The sequence below is a fragment of the Rhinatrema bivittatum genome, chromosome 2 (genome assembly GCF_901001135.1).
Source record: "Rhinatrema bivittatum chromosome 2, aRhiBiv1.1, whole genome shotgun sequence".
Taxonomy (NCBI): Eukaryota; Metazoa; Chordata; class Amphibia; order Gymnophiona; family Rhinatrematidae; genus Rhinatrema; species Rhinatrema bivittatum.
Genome location: NC_042616.1, coordinates 80889447 through 80903758, shown reverse-complemented (window position 1 = coordinate 80903758; position 14312 = coordinate 80889447). Strand labels below are relative to the sequence as shown.

Genomic DNA, 14312 nt, shown 5'->3' with positions numbered 1-14312 from the left:
GCATGGGGAAACCATGAAGCGGTCGCAGAACGGCCGTGCAAAATCTAAAGCATAACCATGTTCGATTATGCTTAGGACCCATTGATCCGATGTTACTGTGGTCCACTCCTCCAGGAATAAGGACAGCCTACCCCCAATCTTTGGAACCGAGGAGTGAACCGGCTGCCCTTCATTGTGAAGGCTTGGGACCCCCATGAGGTTGAGGGGCTCCATCTCTGGAGGACCTCCAGCCTCGAAAGGACTGGGGCCACATGTTTTGATGGCTTTGTCCCTGACAGAACGATAAGCCCATGGAGCGGGAGGAGTGAAAACGTCGATTTCCCCGAAACCTTGCACTCTGAGGGAAAGATCCCCAGGTCCTAGGCCTTTCCTCCGGCAGCTTATGGACCTTGTTCTCTCCGAGCGACTTGATCATATCATCCAATTGCTGACCGAACAACAATCTGCCTTTGAAGGGTAGCGAACCCAAATGCGACTTGGAGAATACATCCGCCGACCAATTCCGCAACCATAGGAGACGACGCACAGAAACCACTGACACCATCGCTCTTCCTGATGTCCGCAAAAGATCATACAGGGAATCCGCAGTGTAAGCCACCGCAGACTCCAGCCTCCCTACCTGTAATGACTGGGCCTCTGTAAGTTCCACAGATGCTTGGAAATCCTGGATCCAGTGGAGACTGGTCCGCTGCGCGAAGCTGCTGCAGATGGCTGCCCGGACACCAAGAGCCGAAACCTCAAAGATCTTCTTCAGATGTACCTCCAACTTATGGTCCTGCAAATCTTTCAAGGCCCCTGTTACCGGAATAGTCGACTTCTTTGTCAATGCTGAGACCGCAGCATCCACCTTAGGCACCCTGAGAAGATCCAGCGTGTCCTCTGGGAGCGGATACAACTTATCCATGGCTCTGCTCACCTTTAAGCCCAGATCAGGAGTGTCCCACTCCTTGAATAAAAGGTCAGACATCGAAAAGTGAAACGGGAATGACCGCGCTGGGCCTCGGAGGCCCAGGACCACCGGATCCCATAGTAGCCCCCAGTGTGGAATTCTCCTGAGGGGCCTCAATCCCCAGTTCATCTAGTATGACCAGAATAAGGGGACCCAGCTTGTTCCTTCTAAACAAGTGCACCACCTTGGGGTCATCCCCCTCCACCGAAGGGAAGCCCACCTGCTTGGATGGAGGAGCCTGGGTATCAGGGTCCACATCCTGATCCCGATCAGGCACTGGCCGTGGAGAATCCGCCTGATCCGAAGAGTCCGAGGATGTGCTGTCCCTCGGACATAGCAAAATTGCTTACCTTGTAATAGGTGTTATCCCAGGACAGCAGGATGTAGTCCTCACATATGGGTGACGTCACTGAACGGAGCCCAGGCGGGAAAGCTTTCTGTCAAAGTTTCTAGAAACTTTTGACTGGCCCTGAGAGGCCACTGAGCATGCCCAGCATGCTATGATATTCTCTGCCACAGGTGTCTCTCTTCAGTCTTTTATATAGCATAAAGCGTTAGCAAAAATAAAATAATAAAGGTATGAGGCCCAACTCCGCGGGGTGGCGGGTGGGTTCTGTGAGGACCACATCCTGCTGTCCTGGGATAACACCTATTACAAGGTAAGCAATTTTGCTTTATCCCAGGACAAGCAGGATGCTAGTCCTCACATATGGGTGAATAGCGAGCTAGAGGCTGAGTCATGTTATATTGAGGCAACAGTGAAGTATTGTTGTTGAGTGAATCAGCCAAAAATCACAGAACATTGGATGTAGAAGGAGTTGGGATTAAACTGGAAACAAGAAAAACTTCAAAAAAAGACTTAAGACCTGGCTGTTCAACCAAGCATTTTCATAACCCATTTATCCTCTCACAGACCACTACGGAAGAATTCCTCCCCTTGACACCTCCTCAACATCCTTCCATCAATAATCTCCCATGCACACTTGCTTCTCCGAACAAATGTCATGACAGTTACTCTAGGTCTTTCCAAGACAGCTCCAGTGACTTCACATTCTGTTCTTATAAGCTATTTGTACTCTCCCTGTTCATTGTAAGTTATTATCCAAGTTCCACTCTCCCTGTTCTATGTAAGACATTATAAATTATTCTTTATATTGTCATTGTATTTGTTGAAATGTGAACCGAAGTGATTAGTAACATTGTTACCTGAACTGCGGTATATAAAATGGTTAAATAAATAAATAAATAAACAAACAAACAAGTTCTTTAAGACAGATTGTCCATAGGCTGAATCTTGTCTTCCTTCTTTGTCCAAGCAGTAGTGGGCTGCAAAAGTGTGAAGAGAACTCCATGTTGCTGCTTTGCATATGTCTAGGATTGGCACTGAACAAAAATGTGCTACTGAAGTTGACTTTGCTCTTACTGAATGTGCCTTTACTCGCCCTTGAAGAGGAAGACCTGCTTGCTCATAGCAGAACTCTATGCAATCTGCTATCCAATTGGAAAGGGTATGTTTACCCACTGCTTTACCTGGTTTGTTTGGATCATAAGAAACAAAAAGTTGAGTGGATTTTCTGTGGACTGCAGTACGATTTAAGTAGAAAGCAAGTGTACGCTTACAGTCCAGGGTGTGTAAGGCTGTTTCTCCTGGATGGGAATGAGGCCTTGGAAAAAATGTGGGTAAATTTATGGATTGGTTCAAATGGAATTCCGTAACCACCTTGGGAAGGAATTTAGGATGTGTACGGAGAACCACTCTGTCATGTAGGAATTTTGTATAAGGTTTGTATGTGACAAGTGCTTGTAACTCACTAACCCTTCTAGCTGAGGTAATGGCTATGAGGAAGATAGTCTTCCATGTGAGAAATTTAAGATTACAGGAGTCGATGGGTTCGAAAGGAGAGCGCATGAGTCTTGTTAGTACCAAATTCAGGTCCCAGCTTGGGACGGGTTTTCGAATTGGTGGTTTAAGGTGAGTTAGACCTCTCATAAATCTACTTATGAGAGGATGAGTGGATATTGGTGCATCTCCCATCTTGTTATGGTAAGCAGAGATGCCACTTAAATGTACTCTTATAGAGGAAGTCTGGAGACCAGATTCTGAAAGTTGGTATAATTATTCTAGCAGAGAAGCTGTGGGGCAAGTGAAAGGATTTATATCTTTTGCTGAGCACCAGAAAGTGAATCTCTTCCATTTAGAAGAATAGTTCTTTCTTGTGGAAGGTTTATGTGAAGCTATAAGCACTTGAGATATGTGAGATGAAAGATTGAGTGGTTGTAATATCAAGCTTTCAACATCCATGCTGTCAGGGATAGGGACTGAAGGTTGGGATGTCGTAACCGGCCCTGATCCTGAGTTATGAGAGTGGGAGCTACTCCCAGGCGAATTGGATCCTTGACTGAGAGGTCTAGTAGTGTGGGGAACCATACTTGTCGAGGCCAATATGGGGCTATGAGTATTATGGACCCCTTGTCCTGTTGTAGCTTCACTAGAGTTTTGGTTATGAGCAGTATTGGAGGATACGCGTATAGTAGGCCTGAGTTCCAAGGGCGAGCAAAGGCGTCCTTGGCTGGCTGATTGTTCTGTTTGTGTAGAGAACAGAACTTGTCCACTTTGTGATTCAGATGTGACACAAAAAGGTCTATTGTTGGTTGACCCCAACATTGAAATATCCTGGTTGCTACTGCAGGATCCAGGGACCATTCGTGTGGTTGGAATTGACGACTGAGTCGATCCGCCACTATATTGTGAATGCCTGCCAGATAAGTGGCTAGTAGGGACATTGAGTGATTCAGGGCCCAGCCCCAAATCTGTGCAGCTTCTTGACAAAGGAGATACGAGCCCGTACCTCCCTGTTTGTTGATGTACCACATGGCAACTGTGTTGTCTGTTTGGATGAGAACCGACTTGTGTGAAAGGCAGTCCTGGAACGCATGCAGTGCATAACGTATCGCTCGAAGTTCCAGAAAATTGATTTGATATGTTGCTTCGAGTTTTGTCCAAGTCCCTTGTGTGTGGAGATTGTCTACATGAGCTCCCCATCCCAAGGTGGATGCATCTGTAGTTAAAGTACTCTCTGGGACTGGTTGTTGGAAAGGTAGGCCTTTGCACAGATTGTCCTTGTTGGTCCACCAAAGTAGAGATGATCTTAGTTGAATTGGATAGTGGAGTGGTTGAATGGCTTGGATCCATTGTGACCTTAAAGTCCATTGGGTAACTCGCATGGCTAGCCTTGCCATAGGAATAACATGAACTGCGGAGGCCATGTGACCTAACAGTATCAGAAACTGATGAGCTGTGGTTTGTGTCCGTAAGGAAATGGACTTTGCTAGTAGAATGAGGGCCTCTGCTGGTTCTATAGGTAGAATGGCCTTTGTTAGATTTGTGTTCAACTCTGCTCCTATGAATTGAAGTAGATGAGTTGGAGTGAGATGGGATTTTTGATAGTTGATGAGAAACCCCATGGAGTGAAGTAGAGCAATTGTGCGATTGAGAGAATTTATTGCTCCCTTTTGAGATTGACTCTTTATGAGCCAGTCGTCTAGATATGGAAAAACATGGACACCTTCTTTGTGTAAGTGTCCTGCTATTACTGCTAGACATTTGGTGAAGACCCTGGGAGCAGAGGCCAGTCCAAATGGTAGAACCTTGTATTGGAAATGTTGATGGCCCACTGTGAAGCGCAGGTATTTGCGATGAGGAGGGTATATTGGAATGTGAGCATAAGCATCTTGAAGATCCAGAGAACAAAGCCAATCTCTTGCTTGGAGGAGTGGAAGCATGGTGCCTAGTGAAACCATTCTGAATTTTTCTTTCTTTAGAAATTTGTTGAGATTTCTGAGGTCTAGGATAGGACATAGGCCTCCGGTTTTCTTTGGAATGAGGAAATATCTGGAGTAGAATCCTCTGCCCTTCTGTGTCCGGGGCACTGGTTGAATGGCCTTGGATCTCAGAAGGGTGGATAATTCTGTTTGTAATTGATGAAGTTGAGAGTTTTGTTGATGACAGGATGTTGGAGGAGACTCTGGAGGAATGGAGGTGAAATTTAGTTTGTAACCTCTGGCGACTATGGAAAGAACCCATTGATCTGTGGTTATGGATTGCCAATTTGTGTGAAAAAGGGATATTCTGCCTCCTACTGGAAGATTTGGCTTAGGATTGCAAGATTGAATCTGTTCTCTGGTGTAGTCCTCAAAAGCCTGTTGCAGGCCCTGTCTGTGCAGGAGGTTGTGGACGGGCCGGTCTGAGTTGTCTGGCTTGGGATCGTTGTGTTGGCCTGGTAGATCTACACCTATTTGCTTGTTGGTAATACCTGCGTGGCCTGTAATAAGACCGCCTCACATCCCTAAGTGGAGGACGACGAGAAGGTTGGTTAGCAGGTTCTTGAGGGGTTTGAGACAGTTATTTAAGGGTCTCAGTGTGATCTTTGAGTTGTTGTACAGCCTCTTGAATTTTATCTCCAAAGAGATTGTCCCCAAGACAGGGAAGGTCAACAAGCTTATCTTGGACCTCAAGCCTGAGGTCAGATGCCTTGAGCCAGGCCCACCGGCGAGCAGTGATTCCTGCTGCTGCTGTTCTTGAAGCAGTTTCAAAGTTATCATACACTGCTCTTACTTCGTGTTTTCCTGCTTCAAGACCTTTTGATATAATTGCTTGAGCAGGCTCTTGAAATTATGTGGGTAAGGAAGTGATGAATTGTTCCATCTCTTTCCAGAGATTTCTCTGGTGTTGAGTTATATAGAGCTGATATGCAGAGAATTTTGTGCTCAGCATGGCACTCTGGTAGATCTTCTTACCTATTGTGTCCAGGAACCTGTGTTCCCTGCCTGATGGGATGGAGGAATGTGGGCGCACACGCTTAGATTTTTTCTGCGCTGATTCCACAACGACAGACTGGTGTGGCAATTGCTGTTTTTGGTACCCTGGAGCTGGTTGAACGATATAGGTGGTTTCCACTCTTTTGTTAGATGATCGAGGGGTTAAAGGGGCACTTAGAGAAGATAAGGCCATCGCGGAAAGATTAAATGATTTCTTTGCTTCGGTGTTTACTGAAGAGGATGTTGGGGAGGTACCCGTAATGGAGAAGGTTTTCATGGGTAATGATTCAGATGGACTGAATCAAATCTCGGTGAACCTAGAAGATGTGGTAGGCCTGATTGACAAACTGAAGAGTAGTAAATCACCTGGACCGGATGGTATACACCCCAGAGTTCTGAAGGAACTAAAAAATGAAATTTCAGACCTATTAGTAAAAATTTGTAACTTATCATTAAAATCATCCATTGTACCTGAAGACTGGAGGATAGCAAATGTAACCCCAATATTTAAAAAGGGCTCCAGGGGCGATCCGGGAAACTACAGACCGGTTAGCCTGACTTCAGTGCCAGGAAAAATAGTGGAAAGTGTCCTAAACATCAAAATCACAGAACATATAGAAAGACATGGTTTAATGGAACAAAGTCAGCATGGCTTTACCCAGGGCAAGTCTTGCCTCACAAATCTGCTTCACTTTTTTGAAGGAGTTAATAAACATGTGGATAAAGGTGAACCGGTAGATATAGTACCCTTGTTCCCCTTGCCCCACTTTCATCCCCCGCTCCATTCCCCCACCCCCTCCGCCCTTTATCCCTCCTCGCTCCCTCCCTCCCTGCCCCCCCGCCCCTGCATTTAATTGTACATAAGTGCACATGCTTCCTTTATATTGTTTATAAGTTCTTATGCTAAGTTCATAAGTGCACACGCCTCCCTAACATTGTTTATAAGTTCATATGCTTATCTAATTTTAATATGGATAAGCAAAATCCATTTCGTTCAACCAAGTTGTATTTCTGCTCGTTGACTCTCTATTTTGTACTTTCGTATATTATATAGTTAGCCTTCTTTCATCGTTCATTGTAATTTCCTTTCACAGTTACCTGTAAACCGACATGATGTGTCCTACGAATGCCGGTATATAAAAAGCGTTAAATAAATAAATAGTATACTTTGATTTTCAGAAGGCGTTTGACAAAGTTCCTCATGAGAGGCTTCTAGGAAAAGTAAAAAGTCATGGGATAGGTGGTGATGTCCTTTCGTGGACTGCAAACTGGCTAAAAGACAGGAAACAGAGAGTAGGATTAAATGGACAATTTTCTCAGTGGAAGGGAGTGGACAGTGGAGTGCCTCAGGGATCTGTATTGGGACCCTTACTTTTCAATATATTTATAAACGATCTGGAAAGAAATACGACGAGTGAGATAATCAAATTTGCAGATGACACAAAATTGTTCAGAGTAGTTAAATCACAAGCAGATTGTGATAAATTGCAGGAAGACCTTGTGAGACTGGAAAATTGGGCATCCAAATGGCAGATGAAATTTAATGTGGATAAGTGCAAGGTGATGCATATAGGGAAAAATAACCCATGCTATAATTACACAATGTTGGGTTCCATATTAGGTGCTACATCCCAAGAAAGAGATCTAGGTGTCATAGTGGATAACACATTGAAATCGTCGGTGCAGTGTGCTGCGGCAGTCAAAAAAGCAAACAGAATGTTGGGAATTATTAGAAAAGGAATGGTGAATAAAACGGAAAATGTCATAATGCCTCTGTATCGCTCCATAGTGAGACCGCACCTTGAATACTGTGTACAATTCTGGTCGCCGCATCTCAAAAAAGATATAATTGTGATGGAGAAGGTACAGAGAAGGGCTACCAAAATGATAAGGGGAATGGAACAACTCCCCTATGAGGAAAGACTAAAGAGATTAGGACTTTTCAGCTTGGAGAAGAGACGATTGAGGGGGGATATGATAGAGGTGTTTAAAATCATGAGAGGTCTAGAACGGGTAGATGTGAATCGGTTATTTACTCTTTCGGATAGTAGAAAGACTAGGGGGCACTCCATGAAGTTAGCATGGGGCACATTTAAAACTAATCGGAGAAAGTTCTTTTTTACTCAACGCACAATTAAACTCTGGAATTTGTTGCCAGAGAATGTGGTTAGTGCAGTTAATATAGCTGTGTTTAAAAAAGGATTGGATAAGTTCTTGGAGGAGAAGTCCATTACCTGCTATTAAGTTCACTTAGAGAATAGCCACTGCCATTAGCAATGGTTACATGGAATAGACTTAGTGTTTGGATACTTGCCAGGTTCTTATGGCCTGGATTGGCCACTGTTGGAAGCAGGATGCTGGGCTTGATGGACCCTTGGTCTGACCCAGTATGGCATTTTCTTATGTTCCTTATGTTCACTGCAGGGATAGAAGCTGGGTGTTCCCAGATTCTCTTCTGAAGATCAGTAAGACTTCATGTACAGGTACTGCTAATAACCTGTTTGGGTGGATCCACAAACTGTAATACTTCAAGTGTTTGGTGCTCTTGTGTCCATCCTCAGCAGTCAACTTAAATGGAATGGGAATCAGACATAGTTTGTATGAATGGATGAGAAGGAAAGATACTTTCTGGGGGTGACTTTTCCTTCGGTCACGTGAAGAAGGGTTAGACATGAACTCCTCTGAAGAAATTGAGAGGGTTCATCATCCCAGGAGTCTTCTGAATCTTCCCTATAAGTTGTCTGAGTTGTTGGTGCTGGTGGGACATGAAGTCCTGAAGGCCCAGGTTGAGGATCATCAATGAAAATTTCAGCAGATGATGTTCTTGGGGTGATAGATGGTAAGTTGTCAATGACATTCTGGTATCTTTGTAGGAGGCGACGGTAAAATGCCTCATCTTGTATTTCTAGTGGTTGATCAGGTGGTGGCAGGGATGCTGTCGTTGGAATCATCGATGGAATTTGATATAACATCAATGTAGATTGTGTTTGGAGCCTCTGTGTTGTGGTGATGAAACCCGTCGAGGATCTTAGAAGGAGAGATATTGTAGTCATCGGTGTTATCACCGGCATCGATGTTGTAGGAAAAAACATTGGCATCGATACTGACGGTGGAGGTATCGGCATCGATGACACAGTCATCGGCATCGATGCTGGAGGCATCGGCATCGATACTGAGGGTATAGGCATCGATATTGAGGGTATCGGCATCGACCCTGAGGTTGGCATCGACAGGCCTGTCGGAATTTGTTGCTCCTGTAGAGCTTGTAGAACAGCTTGTCTAATAAGTGTAGACAATTCTGGCTGTGGTGTGAGTGAAGACACCGATGGTGTATACGGTGGTGGTGCCGCAATGTCCATCGATGACGTCGTAGGTATCGGTGACGGCGAAGGCCCAACCACCGAAGTATCTTGATGTTTAGGCCACTTTGGCATCGACTCGTCCTGGGACACCGATGCGGACGATGATCGATGCCGATGGCGATTTTTGGTTTTTGAACGTTCTGCCGACTTTGTGGAGATCACAGACGATGGTGAGGACGGACGATCACCGGATCCATCCGGACGTGGTTTTTTTCAGTAAAACTCTTTTTGTCGCTCCAGCCGGAGATGACCTCGGTGCTTTTGAGGGAGAAGGGATTAGCTGAAGAGAAAAGAGGTGTTCCATCTTCTCTTGCCTGGCTTTTCGTCCCTTGACCGTCATTTCTGCACATTTGGTGCATGTACTGACATTGTGATGTTCCCCGAGGCACAGTACACATTCCAAATGCGGATCGGTGATGGACATATTTCGGTTGCATACCAGGCATTTTTTGAAACCGGTCGCCATTTTCGATGGACGGCCGTCGATGAAACGAACACGTGTGTGTGTGTGAAAAATTTTCAGCTGAAAATTTGTTTAAAAGACAGTACTCACCAGCCGGCGAGGTAGAGACTTTCCCCGTGACAGAGAATATTTTGAAAAAATGACTTTTCAGTCGAAAAGAGATTCCCAACGGTAGGGCTATCGGTCTGGCGATGCGAACGGCAAGCGCGGAAAAGTGAACACTGAAGAGAGACACCTGTGGCAGAGATTCATAGCATGCTGGGCATGCTCAGTGGCCTCTCAGGGCCAGTCAAAAGTTTCTAGAAACTTTGACAGAAAGCTTTCCCGCCTGGGCTCCGTTCAGTGACGTCACCCATATGTGAGGGACTAGCATCCTGCTTGTCCTGGGATAAACCATGGAACCGAAGCGGGCTTTTCCCTTGGGTGAGACAACCCAATTTCAGTGGCTGAATCCACTTCCGCGCCTCAGAGGAACCCCTCCTGGCCCTGCTGCCGCAGGAGCCCTGCGAGCTACCTTGTGCCCCTGTGCCTTACCAGCCCTGCATGCCTTAAAAGCTTTGTGCATCAAAACCACAAAATCGGAGGTGAAAGACGAAGACGACCCTTCGGAATCCTCATCCTCGTCGTCCACCTGCCCAGCGCCAGCCAAACCGCCCCACCCCCAGGAGCACTAGGCCGCGGCGACAATGGGGAGGCAGGAGCCCATCCCTCTCAGCTGCTGTATCCTGCTGCTGCATGGTCCTTAAAATGGCCTCCGTTCCCGCGCTGAGCTGAAACAGGTCCAGAGCCTGATGCAACAAACTCGGGATGCCGACCCCCCGCCACGATCGGGAAGCCCCCACTGTCGATTTCGCAGGCACAGCGACCCCCGAAGAGCCCTCTCCCCCTGAGAGACACTCCGTACAAACGCCGGTCCAGGAGAGCCATGCGCGCTGCCGCACGTGGCACAGGCCGTAACACGCGGCATAAGCAGGGACCTAATTTAGCCTGGCTGGAGAGAGGAGCAGGAGAAAATCAAAGGCTGACACGATCGGAGCTGTCCGCGGGTCTAAAATCAACACCTGCGGCAAGCAAGCTAGGCCAGCAGAGCAGGAGAATTTAAAGACGCAAAAACCCAATTTTTTTTTTTTTTTTTTTTTAATCGTACAGGGGACTAACTGAAGGTGAGAGCCCGAGACCCCCGGGATCACCTTCAGTGGGCAGTTACAGGGTCCTCAACCCTCTGCTCCTGAGCCTCAAATACCAGGGGGGATGGTCCCACCAAGACCTGACAACCCCCTGGGAGGTTAAAATTGGGAACTAGCCTAAGATCAAAATCCGACTCCTCACTAGTTAGCCGTACACACGGAATACCAGGAAAAAAACTACAAAGGACCCTTAAATTCTAACCAAATACCAGACTCCAGGGAAGCACCTGTTCCACCTGCTGGAGACAGAACAATACTGACAGACTCTAGGGGGCACTTCAGGGGTATACGACAGAGTCCACAGAAATTGGTCTGTCTCCGCCTGCTGGAGGGGAGGTAAAACCCAGGAGTCTGGGCTGATCCGGGTACATACAGGGAACTGCCCTTTTAGGTGTGTTACATAATAAACACCATATAATTAAAAAACATGACCAAAAAAACCCAAAAACATACAAATACATTACATACCTAAATGTATTTCCTGCATAAGAACTGCCATGCAGGGTCAGATCAAACAAGGTCCATCAAGCCCAGCATCCTGTCTTTGACAGTGGCCAGTCTGGGTCACAAGTACCTTGCAGATTCCACAGAGTAGATCTATTTCCTGTTACTCATGCCCAGGATTAGCAATAGGTTTAGCTAGCTAATAATGTTTTATAGACTTTTCCTCCAGGAACTTTTCCAAACCTCTTTTAAACCCTATTATGCCAGTTGCCTTGACCATATCCTCTGGCAACAGATTTCATAGTTTGGTTGTGTGCCGAGTGATAAAGTAATTACTATAATTTGTTTTAAATATGCTGGTTGTTACTTTCATGGAGTGTTCCCTTGTTTTAGTTATCATTTTAAAGCAGCGGTTCTCAACTGGTGTGTCGCGGCACACTGGTGTGTCGCGCACCCGCTGCTCTTCCCCCCCCCCCCCCATCACCTCAGCAAGACGAACACTGCTGCTGTTCCTGTCCGAGCTATCAGCACCTTCAAGCCCCGAGGGGAACGGCAGCAGTATTTTGTGGAAGCCGGCAACAGGAACGTGACCTTTTCTTCTTCCCGCCCCTGTGGCCCGGAAGAGAAAGTGATGTTTACCGGGCATGCAGGAAGAAGACAAGGCCATGCATGCTGCTGCTGCAGAAGGAGCAGGGCGCTGCAGCCCCCCGGCTCCGACCTTCTCTTCTCTCGCCAGCGCGACACTAACAAGAAAATATAAAATTCATAATAATCAAACTGCAAGAAAAAAAAAGGCTCGGGTGGGGAGAAAAGCATAAAATTACATTCTCAGCTGATTGCTCTGTGCCGCGATCGATTGCAGCACAAGCAAACAGCTGAGTGCTGCCTTCTTAGCGCTGTGGGGCTGCGGAGACTTGCTGGTTTCCAGCCTGTCAGGACACTGCTTTTAATAGCAGCATACCGGCTACCTTAGCTGCTGTGTGTGCTGCTATGTGTGCTGTGGGTGGGGGTGAGTGAGACAGAGAGACAGAGATGAAAATCTGGATGGCTGAGTCAGGGACTAGACCGCTACTGCCTGCTCCTTTAAGTTTGCTACTGTCTCCTGGAATTTATCCCCAAAGAGATTGTCCCCTTTGCAAGGGAGATTGGCAAGTTTGGAATGTAGGTCCTCACGGATGGCGCTAGAGCAAAGCCATGCAAGTCTTCTCGCTGCGATCGCCGAGGCAGATATGCGAGAAGAAGTTTCAAAGGATTCATAAATTCTTCCATATCATTCAGTTGATGACGGGACTCAGCGTACAGATGCTCCGATCCCGGAACATTGCTCTTCATTTGTTGAATGCACCCGAACAAATATTGTACGATGTAAAACTGATGTTGCTGAATGCGTGCAGACAACATTGCTCCATGGAAAGCCTTACGGGCAAACTCATCAAGGAGCTTTTGATCCTTACCCAGTGGGACCGAGGCATGCAGTTTGGACCTTTTGGCCCTCTGCATCACCAATTCTACCACCAGGGAAGAGTGTGGAAGTTGCTGGACCGAATAGCAAGGATCATTCTTCATTCTAAACTTTAAGTCCGTCTTTCTTGACATGGCCGGAATGGAGAATGGTGTTTCCCACAACTTGTCAAGGACTGAATTTAAGATCTTATGCATTGGCAAGGATGTTGGTTCCACAAGTACATCGAAGATCTTGAGTAAATCTAAGGTGTCCGCCCGAGGATCAGGCAGCTTCTGTATTTCCAGATTCAACAGTGATCCAACGTTTTCCAAGAACTTTGGATAGACTAGATCCTCCGAAGGAGAATATGGTTCCGGGGGATCGTCCTGGGGATAAGATGGGAATCCCGAGGACAAGGACGGTGATGATGGAGGGGAGTTCGGGTCTGTAGCATACCCTGGTTCCTGGTGAACGGGTGCCAGTACTGCTGGAGGTGGTGGTCGTTCTTTTACCGGTGGTAGCGTCGCCTCCTCCTGGGAGGACGATGGGGACAAATGTGATGCTTCACTGCCCGCTGGTGAAGTGGGCATGTCAAACGACGCTTACATGATTCCGAAAAAATCAGAGAGGGCCAGCAAAAGCTGCATAAATTTCTCTTTTGTCTGAGTCGGCATTGTTGGTTTGACGCCAAGTCTGGCTGGTTGAGGTGGCGGAGGATGTAACCCCTGAGGAGACTCCACTTTCTTTCTTTTCTTTTGTGGTCTCTGTGGGGATTCATCAGTCAGGCCATGCCTGGACGATGCATCAGAGCAGATCCTGACCGATGAGCAGGACCACCATGAACAGGAATGGGATGTGGTCTGGCTCGTTCCTCACCCGATGGTAGGAGATCCCTGGATGAACGACTACTCTTGGAAGAAGCCATCCGTGCTCGGGGATGTGGATGAGTCGATGGTATCATCAATTGCGTCGATCCCGACGCCTGATGCAGTGATATGGACCCCGGTTGTGTCGGGCGCAGTCCAGATGGTCTGGCTGGCGCTCCGTGTGCTTCCCTTGACGCTTTATGCACCGTTGCCAGCATCGATTGCGTCACTGTCGACACGATGTGCGTCGCTCCCGAAGCTTTATGCGCCGATGTCAACGCTTCTGTTTGGGGGTGCTTCGGCCCTGATGCTCTCGGTGAAGGATGCGTCGACGCTAGCGGAGTCGACTCCGGTGCGATTTTCGATCAGGCCAGCGAGGGCATCTTCTTCAACGCTGCCGACGTCGGCGTCGATGCTGGGCCTACGCTTCGACGCATTTGGGTAGCATCGCATCGGGCGTGCGAGTCAGCGTCCCCCATCTTCGACCGCTGCTCCGTGTGAGGAGCCCCTTCGACGCTGGTGATCGATGTCAGGACGGGTCTCTGTACTTTTTGGAGGCCTTGTGGTGCCGTTTGTTGTCCGACTTGTGGCTTTCCGACCCCCCAGTCCTGGGAGTGCGGGTGTCGACGGATGCCGACCACCTTACCTTCGGGAAATAGAACAGTCATTCCTAAACCTGTCCCCAGAAAACCCGACTAGCTGATGATCCATGAGGAAAGACTTGGGAACCACTGTGATACATAACAGTTTAAGTATAATAAAAAGCAAACAGAATTACT

General features: G+C 47.2%; 1 protein-coding gene across 1 annotated transcript in view; it reads right to left on the bottom strand.

Annotated features, from left to right (window-relative positions):
• Nucleotides 1-14312, bottom strand: part of DLEC1 (DLEC1 cilia and flagella associated protein) — a 778557-nt gene that overhangs the window by 684947 nt on the left and 79298 nt on the right. The gene's annotated exons all lie outside the window — the stretch shown is intronic.